The sequence below is a fragment of the Protopterus annectens genome, chromosome 6.part0, assembly GCF_019279795.1.
Source record: "Protopterus annectens isolate FY-2018-M chromosome 6.part0, PAN1.0, whole genome shotgun sequence".
Lineage (NCBI taxonomy): Eukaryota > Metazoa > Chordata > Ceratodontiformes > Protopteridae > Protopterus > Protopterus annectens.
The window spans coordinates 563,904,956-563,918,409 of NC_056737.1; positions in this window are offsets into that span (position 1 = coordinate 563,904,956).

Sequence of the window (13,454 nt, forward strand, 5' to 3'; positions counted from 1 at the left end):
CATTTATTATGGGGGCATGTGTGTTTAGAATTTTTAGGAAGGTGCTATTGAAGAAGTGGATGGCTTCATCCAGAATGGGGTACTTTAGTGGTGTCCAATCACATTGTTGAAGGGATGAGATAATGGAGAGAAGGTTAAAGTTTAACCTATTTCGGATTTGCCTATATATAATGGGTTTAGCACAATTTAAGTATCTTCTCTCTAGAGCCACACAACCCCCTTTCTGAGATTGTCTATCCACTCAAAGAATGTTATAACCTGTTGGGAGTATTTCCTTACTTTTGATGTGAGGTTTGAGCCAGGTTTTAGTCAGGATGAGAAGATCTGGAGAGTATAAGGTTATGTTGGCATTTAGGCCATGGGTTTTATTAGTTATACTTCTGATATTTAGACACATGAACAGGAGGTTAGATGGCTTTCTGTTTGATGTTAGTTGTGAGAAGAAGCAGCTATTAGGCAGATTAGTGAGGAGTTGCTAATGGTAGGACTAGGGTTAGGGTGGATATCACCACTGAGGGCTAATTTAGATAGGGCAGTAAACATAAGTTTTATGAATCTGGTAATTAACCTGTCATATTTTAGGGATATTTTTTGTTTGAACATAACAGGTGACTGGTAGTATGGTGGGTATGTTGGGACAGAGATTGTGATTGTATGACAAGCTTAATTAGTAGTTGGGTGATGGATAGAAGTGAGAGTAAGGGTGCAGTGATAGTGGTGGGGTTTGTCTATTATGGAGTTCGGTAGGATGTAAGGTATGCAAGAAGAGTGCAGTTAAGGAGTGTAAGCACATTAGGTAGTAGCATGACTGTGTCAGATGAACAGTTAGATTGAAAGTGGGTGGGGTACTGTGGGTGCCAGAGGACATAGGTTACTTGTATTGTTCTGACTGGCTGCTGGTTATTGGGAGAATTTAGTGACTAGAATAAATCTAGATGTAGTGGGGGCGGGTAGAATTAGGGGGCAGGGTGGTGAATGAAGTGACCTCATGCGTAGCATGGACAAATGGAACGGGGCTTAAACCCCTTGTGTCCTAATGGAAGAGTGGGGATTAAATCCCTTGTGTCCTGTTGGGAGAGCGGGGCTTAAACCCCTTGTGTCCTGATGGGAGACTAGTAATTTAAAGATGGGTCCATAAACAGCAGGAATCTAATATAGACTTAGTATTGGGGGTGGGGGATAGCAAAAAGGGTGTGAACCAGGTGCAATGCAAAGTATCCAACCAAACCAGAGAGGCAAGCAGTGGAAAACTATTAGTAAAGGCCTCAGATGGGGTGAGTAGTAATACAAACTCTACTTGTAAAGTGAAGGAGAGAAGAGACAGCAAAGTTTATTATGGTTGGGAGTGTGTGTTCACACTGACTTGCTTATTAGTAGCCAGTTTATGAACAGATTAGTGTAGGGAGATACATTAGCAATGAAGGGGAATGTATAGAGATGCAAATAAACACGTGGGGGTCAAGTGATACAAAACTAAGGCAAACAGCACTGAAAGGGCTGCTTGAGGGTAAAGTTTTAATCACAGAGAAGAGGAAGTACCTGAATTAAGTGTATACTGTCTAGTGGACAGTTAGGATTACTACACAAGTTGGGGGGGGGGGGCACAAGGCTCAAACAGTCAGTGTTATTGCCATGCTGAGAACTACTAAGTAACATAGCTTATGTTAAAGCTTCACTATCATAACACATACACATAGAATGCCTGGATGGACTGACCCTGCTCTTCAGGCTCAAAGGGTATATTTTTGGTTTAGTTTTGCAGTAGTACTGATTTCTTCCTAGACTGTATGGGTGTGGTGGTACTCATGGACTGCAGAGTTGCTGGAGTGTGCAGTGAGCAGAATTCACCTCACCATTCAGTAAATCAGAAAGCCCTGCAAACTATAATATTGATAGCACACCCCTAAAAGTTGTTCCAGTGGTGAGTGACTTAGGAACACAGATAGTCAATAACCTAAATTTTGACCACCAGATAACTATGGTAGTGAAGAAATCCTTCTGTGTGTCTCAAGTTGTAAGTACAGCCATGGCATCAAGATCAAAGGAAGTTATAGTGCCATTGTACTCGACCCTCATCAGGCCCATAATCGAGTACATTACTCCCTTTTGCATGTACCTAACCAGGCACTTACACCAACTGGAGTGGCTTCAGAGGTTTCTCACTAAAAAATACAAAATACAAGACACGTCTTATACAGACTAGCTAAAAGCATTATCCTTTCAGTCAGTCTCATATCGTTTTTTTGAGAGGCGACTTATGCCTGACCTACAAGGCATTGTTTGATTCAACCCTGATGAAAATGTTACATAGTTGCGAGAAAAATTATGCAAGGATTACGTATTCCTTTAACCTGAACCTTATTTAGGACTCTAACAGAACTTTCTAGAGAAGAAGATTTGTATCCTAAAGGCTACCTCGTCTATGGAATAAACTTCTTATCTTCATAAAACAAAGCTTGACACTCACTGTCTTCAGAAAGAATTTGGATAAATGGATGAGGAACCATAAATTCACTTCCGGGGTATTGGTCAGGTCTCTTATGTACAGACACAGTCTGTACAATGACTCAAGTCTCCAACACCCAAAGACCCACTACCCTGATACTACCACATCCCATATTTGGAAAATTAAGTTATACTATTTTCATATCATGAGTGATTTTCTAAGCTTGTAAATGCTCTTGGCCACTGGCCTAGTCATCTGCTACAAACCTATAAGAAAAAGATGAAAAGGTCAGAAAATAATCTGCTGAATTCATAGCTACAGATGAGTCAGTGCACAAGGCCCCAAAGTCACAAATCTCTCTGCCTCCTAAGCTCTCACTGTGGATCTGGTGTCAGCATCTCTGCAGTAATGACCCCTGATCCTGTTGGCTTCAACATCAGTACTGCTTAAGTCCCCACCATTGGAGATTCTGAGCCCTTTTTGACTGCAGTGCTAAAGTCTGGTTGGCTCCAATCTCCTTTCTTGACCATTATTCTGGATGTGGAGTTCTTACCTGAGCCTTCACACCCTCAGGTCTGGTCTTCCCTATACAGTATCAAATAATTGAATAAACCTGTATACCAGCCTACTAAACTGCTGTCAATAGCTTCCTGTGGGTCTGCAATGTTCAAGTGCTCCCTTAGGGAAGTTGATTTAGGCAAGATGATGCAAAACTTCTTGAAGGCCAAGATTGACCTGAGAATCATTCCCTCTCCCTTGGCTCAGAGGATAAAGAAATACTGACCTTCCTTCCCTTTGCAAGTTGCTCCTTCTCTGGTCCATCCTTTGCCACTGATAACCCTGGATCAGATGCTCATCTGTGTGGTTCCCTCTTCAGCGATGACAGTCTGGCTACCTTTGGCATCCACTCCAACCTTGATGTACTCAACTGTGATCTGCATACCAGAGCTAAAGTTACAGACTCCAGGGTTGACTCTAAGGCTGTTGGAGCCATTCATGGCCCCTTGGTGCTTTGAACCTGGATAATTTAGGGTTGTATCAGCTTTGAATCCAAATGGGTCATTGGTTGTGACTGGGGTTTCTCTTACATCTGCTGATTGATGAAGATGCTTCTCCAGTCATCCAGCCTTGGCATCAGCAGCCAAGGCCCTGGAAAGGATTATGTCCCAGTCAGGGACTAGTTTATCACACCTTGTGTTGGATCCATACCAGTCTTTTTGTTTCCCTGATCCTTTTGTTTCACATCTCCTTGTTTAGGGACAGCCTGCACCTCAAGCTCCTAAACACGGGTTCAGGCACCTAGGCAGCGAGACATTTCCCTGTGGTACATTTGGTTGGGGACACATGGCTGAAGTGACATTCAGCTACAGAGAAATATGGCTGTTTGCAAATTCCCTGTGGCAAAGAGAAGCACTCACTGCCATGTTCACAGCTTTAATAACCAAATGCATGGTGGCAGAAGAAGTAATGAGTGTTGTGCTCAGTATACAGTGCATACTTGTGTAAGTACAACATGCAGAAGTGTGCTACAGTATGGAGGAAATCATGCAGGCTACTGTATTCACATTTATGCTCCAGCATGTGTTTTAGGTAATGTTCCCTAGACACTGTGAAGAGGGTAGTGGTCCACACACACCAATTATAAAGGCACTGCCCATTGTGCACTGCATTTTTACTGCCACTGACATGCCCTCTGGCCAGCCTACTGCTGATGCCTGCCATATTGCCCGCTGTCTCGTGTTCCCTTGGGGACCATGGACATTGTTTTCCCCCTGTGCATTTGGTTATTGAAGTTGTGGGCATGGCAACATATTCTTTTCTTTGCCCACAGGGAATTTGCAAACAGCAATATTTCTCTGCAGCTGACTGTCACTCCAACCATGTGTCCCAGTTCAAATGTACCACAGGGGAATGTCTTGCTGCCTAGGCACCTGAACCCCCTAAACACCCCTAGAGCCAGGCTTCCCTGACACTTCCTTGTCTCCCCATTCTGTCACCTCCAGAGAGGTGTAAGAAGCATCTGGGCAAAAGGAGGCAACTAGCTTTCCTTGAGGAGTCTTTAGTAGAGAATTTTGACCAAGATAAGGCCAGAGGACCCCCCCCCCCAATGATGCCTCTTTTGGTAACCTACATGAATTGATGAGACCGAGAGGGATTGGACCACAGAAAGCCTTTCCCCCGAGGAGTTAATTTTTCTCAAGGCATTTGGTATGGGATCATCCAGATCTTGGGTGGTATTTTCTCCTGATTCCCTCAACACCCTCCAAGCAAACCCAACAAAATCTTAGTTCACCTCAAGGATAGGATTTACTGGACCAAGGGCCCTACATTTGATACCATTGTTGTTGCTGTTGCTGCAGCTTCCAAGACAGAAGTCTCAGAGGTGAGAGTATCAGTCCATCCTCCAAACAGAGAATCAATAATGTTGAACAGATTTGGAAAATAAACATATGCTTTAGCCACATTCATTCCCCCGTGCAATTAACTATGTGGCACAATTGACTACACTTCAGAGGAATTTGATCAACAAAGTCTCTTAGTCAGTGGTGTCCCAATCAACAGCTGAGTCTAGTAAGTCCTTGGTGATTCAGTTGGCCACCATGTTATCTATATCAAATATATGCCTGTGTCTCATTTCCATTGCAACATATGGTACAGTCTGAGCAACAGGTACTGACAATGTAGATTGCCTGGGTATGTCTGTGTAATTTTGTTGAGTTCTTCAAGGTGTCCTTCCTTAATTTCCCCTTCGAAGGGTCAACCTTTTTGATCCTAAAGTAATGGACACACTGCCCAGGAGAGAATAAAATAGCAAAATGTTTTCTGCTGTAGGAGTTTGCTTTTCCAACCCCCAGAGGGCCAGATGGGGGCAAACTACTATTCTTCTGAAATCAAAACAGGTTGTTCAGGATGCACTCTCCTACAATGACTGGATCGGGTTCCTCCTTGCTTGCTGATGTACCAGACCACTGCCATGTTGTCAATCTGGATCAAAATCAATCAAAATCATAACTTTGGGAGACAGTCTTGAAAATCCTGCAACACCAGGACTACTGTCATCTCCAAAAGAGTGTGTGTGTGTGTGTGTGTGTGTGTGTGTGTGTGTGTGTGTGTGTGTGTGTGTGTGTGTGTGTGTGTGTGTATGTGTCTGTGTGTGTGTGTGTGTGTGTGTGTGTGTGTGTGTTGGTGTGTGTGCGTTGTTTAGAAGAATTGCCTACATAGGAATGCAGTTTTCCACTAAAACCATTTATTCTCTGTGAACTCAATGAAAGAAACATATTTACTGGAAGAAAACTGAGTAAGGTAGGCCAGACTTGACTTTTCCCATAACTGTATTTTTTCTGTAAAAATTCACAAACAATTTTTCATATCTTGAAAAATGTAGATTTTGGACATAGTGTCCAGTCACTTTTGTTCAACCAGACTTGACCTGTCACTTAACAGCAATAAATTCCTTTCTGAGTGCTTGTTTATCGGGATGTTTTGTAGAAAAGCCAGAATTATGCTTATTTGTATAATTAAATTAAGTACACTGAATATCTTATGATATTGATGTCTATGATCATTCTTCAGTACAGATATGTTGTCTGCCTTATAGGAAAATATATTTATATTTTTCAACATTTTGTCATCGTTTTTTAAACTTGTGTTTTTTAAGTCCACAATCCTTTTGTGAATGGGAAGAGTCATGCTGATGTGCTTGCAGATTTATATTAATTAGTCTACTACAAATTTACTTGAATAAAACTACTTTTCAACAGCCTTTGTCCAGGTTTCAGTGTCTGCAGGTTGAGAGGTATGCATGAAACAGTAATTCTATGCTTATGTCTAGATGGATATGATTGTGAAATAGGTTCTTACATATCACTTATATATACAGTATGTGTGTGTGTGTGTGTGTGTGTGTGTGTGTGTGTGTGTGTGTGTGTGTGTGTGTGTGTGTGTGTGTGTGTGTGTGTATATATATATATATATATATATATATATATATATATATATATATATATATATATATATAATTATTTTAGATTACCGGAAGCCCAGAAAACTGAATGTTATTTTGCCAAGACCAAAATAACGAAACTGAAAATGCCAAATCACATAGTTTTTCCCAGGGCAAGTAAACACTTGCCCAAAACTACAGTAACACAAACTATACTATGTGAAACACACATAGGTGGGGGGCTGTGCCCCCCACACACCACCTAACTATATATACCAACTCCGGGATTGCACTACATTTGGGAAAAGGGCATATTTCCCCATGTTGGGTAAGTGTTTACTTGCCCTGGGAAAAACTACATGGTTTGGCATTTTCAGTTGGGGATGTAGGTGGTATCAGCCTTTATGAGCAGTGTTTGGGAAACTCTTCAAAAAGATGAAGTTTCTGGTATTTTTGAGGAGTCTAACTATTGATATTGCAGTTGTCTTCAAATCAGGTATTGTAAGAAAATTGCCTGTTATAAGTCATATTCCTCTTTTTTATTTTTCAGATTATATATTGTCTTCATTATTGTCTCCTTGAAATCATTTGCCTAATCTTGATGACTTGATATGTGTATTACCCCTACCTATTTACTAAACTTATTTTATTTTTGAACACAGTTTTCAGCAAAATAACAAAAACATTGTTTCAAATAATCTATAAATCTAATATTTTCATCTGGAGGAAAAGTCCTACAAACTTCATAGAGGGGGGCTGTTCCACCACATCTACACTGTCTTGCATTTCTTTCTATACCTGCTTTTGTGTTGATTGTCAGGGTGGTAGAAAACTGAAAGGGTGGGCCATATTTGGCTTTCCCCATTAAATATTGCCAACTTACTCTATGTAATCCTGGACACTTTCAGGCAAGATATGAGATGCAATCATTTGTCTTTCTGGGTTGTAAATACAAATATAAAAACTGATGTAAGTCCAAAATTTCAGGAAAGCAACAACAGTACCACAGGTACCCAAAAGATAAATTTATTTAGCGCTTTCGTCTCCAAGTACAAGACTTCTTCAGAATGATTTTAAAACCAAGTACATAGTTTGAAATATACACTCCTGCAAAATCATTGGTTGAACCTAACCTGACACACCTCCCTATATAATTGTATCCTTAACCTTAAAAATATAACATACATAACCTAAGAGATGCAGAATCACTATTGAATTCTAAAAGGTGCCCCCCTTGTCATAATTAAATCCAATACGCAGATTTAAGTTTTAATAAAGGACAAAGGGAAATTCTGTCATTTAGGGCAGGATGAACACAAGCATTCATCCTGACCTGCTATTTCCTTTCCAAAAATCATCAAGTGGAGTGTCCCTTTTCCTAGTTCTACATTATCTATGACACTAAATTTAAAAAAAATGGTAGGGTGGGCCTTGATGTGCCTGAAAGGGCGTTCTTATTGTTCTTGTTGGTTATATCATACATGTGTTGGTAAATTCTCTGTTTAATAGCCCTTTTAGTCTTGCCTACATAAAATCCATCACAGGACTGGAACATTGCCACATACACTATCCCTTTAGAATAACAAAAATATATTTTCCTGGGTTTAATCACACCAAAATTCCTAATGTTGATCTGTTCCGCCTCTAGTATAAATTTACACTGAGGGCATCTCCCACATTTAAGACTTCCGCCCTTCCCACTGTATGTGGGATTTCTTTCCAACATACCTTTTAAGGAAATCTCTTTTTTATACACTATAGTGGGAGAATTACCTAACACAGTGGATGTTTCTGGATCTAATGTAAACATATTTCAATGTTTCTTTATAATGTTACTAATTTAAAAAAAAAAAGTGGTAAATGGTAAAACAAGGGCCCTCTCAAACCTTTTTTCATTGTTCAAAAGGCATGTTTGTCCCATCCCCACCCTGTTACTCAAAAGTGTACAGTATACTCCTTCAAGTCTCTTTGTTTTGACTTCATTCATGATGTTCACTACAAACTGTTCAGGATAGCCTCTTTTGGTCAACATTCCCTATAGCACTCCAGGCTCACTAATAAAGTCATCAAGTTCACAAATCATTCTGGCCGATCTTACGTATTGCCCTTTGACTAGGTCTTTTTTTATGTATAGGGGGGGTGCCAGCTGCAAGGTAGAAGTGAGTTAGAATATGTGGGTTTCCTATACAACAGGGAAGCAAAGGTTTTTGTACTGTAGTCCTTCTTCAAAGTCACATCCAAGTAATTAAGTCTGTCTTTGTCCACACTCATGGTAAACTTCAAAAAAGAGTTGGTATTGTTAATATACTCAAAAAAGGAACCCAGCTTGTCTTCCCCACCCTTCCATAACATTGCAATGTCATCTAGGTAATAACCATAAAGTGCCCAAGAGTTCCCTTCTTTCTGAGTTGTGCATGGTAACCAAATCCCTTTAGCTGAATCATCTCAACACAAAAGAACAGCAGCTGTTTTGTGAGATTCTTTCAAGACTAAGTTTTGACACAGAAAAGGAGCGTCATTCCTATTGTTTTTTATTCGTGATTGTATCCTTCCTAAGGTCATTAAAATAGATCAGGATGGAGACATAGACTGGCAAATCAGTTGAGAACTTCATGTCATAACTCAGTTTGACTTCAACACCACAGTCCAGTACAGTGGCTGTGGAACTACTGATCTGCAACTTGTCACTGTACAGTCCCCTATCACCTCTACCCTCAAGCTATGGACAAACAGATACACTAAGAATAGTGCAGCCGCTCCTGCATGGAATATGGCCGCCAATCAATCTAGTAAACAAGCCTGGGGATGTGCACGAGCTTGGCAGCACTATTCTTGCATGGACACCACTGAATAATGCTAATTACCTCCTTTGCTCGTAAAAGCCATGCAAATGAGGTGAATTAGTGGTTCAGGAAGTAGGCAGGCATCTGTGCAGGAATAGTGTTACCTGCAGAAATGTATTCTGCTATTAGCCGAATACATTTCTGCAAAAATCAAAATGAAGGCATGACAGCTCAAATAAAAGCATGTATTATAATCTTTAGGCATACCAATGGCCAAATATATGGCCATGGGCATGGCAAAGTGTTTCAATTTTATAAAAATATTTTGTTTTGCCGATCTCAGCTGTTTAAGCATAGGGCAGTGGCGCACAAATGGGATTGTGCCGAAATATAAAAAAAAGGTTGAAAAGGCAATTTTAAGTGAAATCTGCATTTTGCCATTATAGTCAGAATCAAAACAATACCAGGAAACAGAGTTGGAAGGGGAAAGGCTCTGGTGTAGTGCAGTAACTATGGACTAAGGCAGTGGGTATGCTAATGAGGGAAATTTACTGAATAGCAAAAAGTTTCTAAGTGCCAAACTGCACCTAACCGTGTAGTTGCTATAAGGCAGTGGTGTAAGCAGGAGGAGAAGCAGACATGGAAAGGGTGTGTGTCATGCTTAGTGTAAGCACATTGGAGCTCCATGACTCCCAGATAAGCTTAGCAAAGCACAGCTAAGCAAGGGTGTGTGTCTGAGGCTGTATTGACTTATTCCATAAAATGAAGAGCATGTTCGCATCCAGTGAGAGCTATTTCTCAGTGTTTACATTACTTAAATGGGTTTGAGTGGCATGCACCAGATATAAAAATAAAATAAAAAAACAGAAATAGCAGGACTATTTACATCTGGGTACCGGGTCTGTGCGGTGCTCCTCGGGCTTAAAAGGGGTGGAAATGAGAAGGGAAAAAAGAAAAAAAAAAAGGAAAATAGCAAAATAAAAGCAATAAAGTACAAATAACATATTTGGCAGGTGGAATGCATCATAGTCAGCCAGTCATACAGGCAGCATCTTCAGCACAACAGTATAAACTATGGAAACACCTTACATTCTGTTTTTTCCCACAAACTCTGCACCAATAATGTACACATGCAAGGGAATTTTAACCAAAATCATGTTAGGGGCTGCTATCACTTTGATCCATCAGTATGTGTTAGAGGCTGAGGGTGGTAAGGAGGATAATTCTGACAACCACCACAAACTGAGGAGGAGGAGAATAGTGTTCAGACCCAGGGTATCTTACTAGGGGCTACATGATCTGGAGATAACAGAGTGCTAAAGGGTGGACAGAGACATACTGCAGCAAATCATTGAGCTGTGCCAGCCTCAACTCAGAACCAGAGCCAACAGAGGCAACCCATCCCAGTAGATAACAAGGTATGTGTAGCCTTAAGAATTCTAGCTACAGGTACTTTCCACAGACCTACTGGGGACATCATGGGGGGTCTCACACGCATCCACTTCCAGGGTACTCCACCAGTTCCTGGATGCCATCCTACCACATGCCAGTGAGCATATTTAGTTCCCCAACACCCATGAAGAGAGGACCAGCAATATGCATCTTTTCCGCCATGTAGCAGAATAACTGGAGGTACTGGGTGCAATAGACTGCATGCACATCCACATCAAAGCACCACCCAGTGAACAGGGTAGGGTCTACATAAACTGCAAATGGTTCCTTTCAATCAACTGCCAGCTTGTGTGCAATGCCCAGGGCATTATCATGAATGTTTTTGCTGGCAGCCCTGGAAGCTATCACGACTCCCACATCTGGCATTTGTCACAGCTGTACCAGACATTTGCCAGTGGAGACATCCTATATGGCCATCTGGTGGGGGATGCTGGCTATGCACTGGAGCTGTGGGTGATGACACCCATCAGAAAGGCACACGGACCAACTCAAGAATGCCATAATGAGGTATACACACAAACCAGGATCATTATAGAGCATGCATTTGGGATGTTCATGTCACAGTTCCACTGCCTTGACATATCTGGTGGAGCCTTGCAGTTCTCTCCAGCCACATGTGCACGCATGTTCATAGTATGTGCCATGCTCCACAATGTGATCCTGTGGAAACATCTGCAGCAAGAACAGTATGGGGAAGGGTCACACAGCCCACCACCATTGCCAAGGTCCCTAAAGGCACAAAGGGAATCAGAGGAGGAGGCTCCTGAGCCTGTTCCCGTAGGCAGAGGGAGGCATGCCCAGTATGCTCAGCCCTTGGCAAAGAGGCAACACATAGCACACACACTGACACTGTAGAGATCCAGGGACTGACACCTCCCTCTGACTCGCACACACAGTAAAATGGATGATACACACACATCATATTACCTGTAATTTACCATGTATAGGCAGTGTACTGTGTGCATCCAACATAGGCGGCCGCCCCCTAAAGTAACATCCTCACAAATGCCACAGGCAGAAGGTATGTCAGTCTTCTTAACAATAAAGGAATGGATTAGTATGTTTTGGTAGCATATCTATGGTGATGCTGCATGTATGCAAGGGAATGTGTTGGCCAACTGGGATTGCAGCAGACAACTGATAGCTATTTGGGACACCAGGAAATGTCTACACAATACTGGCTTCCCCACACTATGCAGTATCAGTTAAGGTGACAAATCCCACTGCAGTATATGTGGGGAGCTACCTAACGGGGGGGGTCATAAGTCACATGCACAGATGTCACTGTGGGTATCTCATACTCACTACCAGACTCACACAGCAAGTCAGCCATAGAAAACCATAAAGGAATGTTTGGCAAAGGCACACAAATGGCGACATTGATGGAATACCACCCTACAGACCTATACAATGATACCACAGCAAGCCTTACAGTTGCAGTAAGACTGTCAAAAGGGTAAGAAATCTGAAACTCAATAGTATGGCATTACAATCTAACCTATGGTCTCTAGTGATATGCCTCTATTCTCCAAGACAGGGCACAATACCATACTAAATGGAACCAAAATGTAAAGCCGATACCAGCACAGTCTGTGCAAATGCGTACTGTTGACAGGTAAGCCCTCCACACCCATATTCACATAGAAATGCAGTAACATGTAAGTTTGTAGGGTAATAGCAGCAGAGCACACATCACCAGGGCTGTCCCAATCAACATGATAGATAACTTGTGTCCACAATATGCAGGGGTCAGTGAGATATGGATATGTGTGGGGAATACTTGTCAGGGTGTGGCCAGCAACTTCTCATGGCTGTTGTGTCCTACTGGCCTAGATACAGTACTGTGGTAGACAGGACCATGTTGCATGAAATGCAGTGCCAACTATTTTGCATGTCAGCTACACATACAGTGGGATTTGTACACACTGTCCAGATGTCAATATCTATTAGTGCGGGAAGCTGGACAGGTCATGTACAGCGGGCCACACATATGAACAGTACACAGGTTGGAGTAACCTACATAGTGCCTACCATACCTCACAAGTGCACAGACCGGTTGCAGAATGTACACAGGTTTGCATCATATCTGTGGTATCTTTATTCTGAAATAGTGGTTGTCTGGCAAATCAATGTCAAACCATGAAAGTCTAAATGCAGAGAATATCAATGGGGTGTAGTGTCTCAGACTTTGTACCCCATACAAAAATGCATGTTAATGCAAAATCTGTGATTATATCACCCTTCCAGGTTTGTAAGGCCAATAGTTACCATGGTCTGTATATTTAGGCCTTTGTCACCCAATAACTCATGGCTTTGTCCAGATGTCTGGCTCACATATATAGAGAGGTATGGTGCCTAGCAGCACAGCAGTGCATTCTGTCACTTACCATTGTCACCCTAAGGAGGGTCCACTGCCTGGCAGCCTGGGAACATATGAGTGACAGAATGCACTGCCTCACCACAGATGTCCTGCAGCAGTCTCATATGGCCTACAGGCCTCTGGCAAAGGCCCATGCCTCACCCATAGTGCCTTTGCAGGGAATGTCATGGGGTCCATACTACCAACATAACACAGTCAGCAAAATGCAAATGTAAGGCCACGCCACTAAATGCTAATAACATACCTTCCAACCTCATACAGGAAGAAATCTGGACAAAGCCATACATAATGGTGGGATAAAAGCCCAACTATAGGGACGCATTTGAAATAGTGCTCTCATAATGTTAGACAGCTGATAGAATAACAGAGGGGGTATATAGTAGCATGGATGTCATGAAGAGTGTGAAGTCTGTGAAACTTTAATGTTCTGTCAGTATTCCCTGACTGCAA